This window comes from Morus notabilis, unplaced genomic scaffold (assembly GCF_000414095.1).
Source record: "Morus notabilis unplaced genomic scaffold, ASM41409v2 Scaffold1604, whole genome shotgun sequence".
In the NCBI taxonomy this organism is placed as follows: domain Eukaryota; kingdom Viridiplantae; phylum Streptophyta; class Magnoliopsida; order Rosales; family Moraceae; genus Morus; species Morus notabilis.
In genome coordinates, this window is record NW_010361498.1 from 20,378 (window position 1) to 23,244 (window position 2,867).

Consider the following 2,867-nt stretch of genomic DNA (forward strand, 5'->3'; position numbering starts at 1 on the left):
AAAGAGAGAGAGTTTCGAGACAGAGAGAGAGAGAGAGGGAGAGTAACGTGAGGAAGGGAAAGGAAAAAAAAAGAAATAAGGAAAAAGGAAAAGGAGAAATAGAAGGAAAAGAAAATTAGGAAAAATATTAAGGAAAAATAAATAAAATAAATAGGGGTGAAATTGTAAATACTAAGAATAAATTTAAAAGTTCATGATTAATTAAGAAATCAATTTAGGCACACTAATAAACCACAATTACCATAATTAAACAAGTTTAATTCCGGAGGGCGTTACATACTATTGACCCACCTCCTAACAGCTTAACAGCTTAAGCTTTTAGGATGGATTGGTAAACTAATACATTCCAACTCCAAATCATCATCATTCTCCTCAACCTCCACTAACAACAAACTTTGATGCTCATGATAAATTGACACAACGAATAGCTCAAGGAACATATTATGGGCTAGACTAATTTGTAGAAAAGAATCATGGAGGAATTCAAGAAACATAGACATTGTAGTGACTAGTCCCAAGCACTTAGAGATTTGTGAGCATGCAAAATATGAAGAATGCATGAAGTTAGTTTTTCCTCTCTTAGTCTTTTTTTCTTTTTCTTTTTTAAGACTTTAAGTTTGTTATAAGTATATACAATGCATTTTAGATGTTTTCTATATTGTATTTCTAGATTTCGGATTCATATTTAAGTTTATGTCTTCTCCGGTTAAATGTAGGTTTTTACCATTTAAATGATGACTTTCTTAGTCATGAGGTATAGAGTTAACAAGATGATGACAATCCTTAAAGGATAAAGGTACTATTTAAGTTGTCAAAAATAGTTGTTTACGTACAAAATTGTTTATATATGAAATTAAGATTTAAAAGTAAAATATTGTTGAGAATATTAAAAATCATCCTTTGCAAGCTTACTGCTACTGTGTGCTCTATCTCTGCTATTAGTGTTCAGAAAAACTACCAATTACTTAACTAGAAATCTATCCTATTTTTGTTGACTAAAATGGGATTTTAAAGAGAATTCAAACAAAGCCAGACAACCAAAGCAAAATAATAATAAAATAATTCAACCACAACTAGGACCTTGTATTTTTTAACACAGAAAACTTTCTAATGCGAAGAGAAAAACCATAAGATTGTATTTGATTTCAACTTCCATTATATCACCAACAAAAGGGTTTATAAAGTTCTCTCTAGATAAAACTGGAGGCTTTGAAACTCGAACTATCAAGAAGACCGCTCCTTGCACAAAATTCATTAAGTAACCCAGAATTAGAATTTCTTAAATTAATCTCATTTCCTTTATCTAAATATGTGTACCCATCTAAAGTAGACTCAACATTTTCAAAGCATAAAGACATCCTGAAAGTGCCTCTAAGATGTCTTAATATCCATTTTACTACTCTCTTCCCAAAGTATTTTTCAACGAGTTAAAAGAAATTGAATAACAACTCTATGGACCAATTTTTCGCCACAATTATATCAATGGGGGTGTGATTGCCACAATTATATCAATTGACCAATTTTTTGCCAATTAAATGGTTCAGAGAATGTGTCTAAAGCCTTCAAAACATATGTCAAACTAGGATTTTGTACTTTTATATCGTTTATATAAATATAAGATCTTTATTTTTTTTAATCATCTTGTATTTATGGTACTTTGTTTATCAGGAAGTTGAAGTGAAGTCATATGATATTTATATTATGGAAAACTACACAATATATATATATATATATAGCAAATTCTTGAACGTGTCTAAAAACTTTTTTTTTTTTTTTTTTTCATTTTTGCAGTGGTGGACATAATCAATGACTATATTTGTGCAAACTTAATTAATACATTATAGTGAATAAGCGTTTTCCTATTCTTTAGTTTTGCTTTTCGATTCGATAACTAAAAGAATACGATTATGAATTAATCATTAAAAGTTGTTTATTTTATAGTTCATATTGAGACCTGATGTCACTTTATATATTTTTCATCCCAACAGTTTCTTTACACACAGAGAGACATATATAAACAAAGGCTTAAGCTTTAGCCCCTCATGAAGTATCACTCTATAAGTAACATTTATAAAAAATTAACATCGCATCTATTTTATTTAACAATCACTTTGTAAAAGTATAGTAACAAAAAAAATATTTATTTTAAGCAATTCTAAAATATAAGTTGCCAGAAGATAGTACAAAGATGTCATTTACTCCATGTTCATCATCTGATTCAATAGCCCCCACAAAATATAGGTCGAGTTCACTAAATAAGAGGGAAAAAAAGAGAGAGAGAAAGACTATAAGTTTAATGAGAATTAAAAAAAAAAAGTGTTCATGGAAAAAAAAAAAAAAAAGAGATGACTACAATTCAACAAAAAACATTATAAAAAATACTAGGATTGTTAAAGTATAAAATAACTTATTTGTTCAAGAAAAAAAAAAAAAAAAAAAAAAAAAAGAGGCTATGTTCCTCACATACAACCACTAAGAAGTCTTTGATCTTGCAGAAAATCACCACTCTCTTGTTCTAAAAAAGCATGAGGAGAATCCCGTAAAAAACAATTTTGAAAATAATGAAATGACAATAGTAATTTTATGTTGACTACGGTCTCGTTCATTTCACGGATTTGAGTTTTGTCAAGGTAAAAAGCTCTCAAAAACAGTGACATCTAATTTTTTTTTACTACAGTAAAAAACTCTCACATAAAGTCACATCTCAACTCAAATTAAAAATTCAAATCAGTGAACTAAACAGGCTCTGCATCTATTAGGCTATCCAAAAGCATATTCGGAAACAAACTTAGTAATCTATCTGGCGTTAGTAATGATTTACAGTGTGCGGGGAATACCCCACACAAATCGTGCCTCCTTTGAAAGAG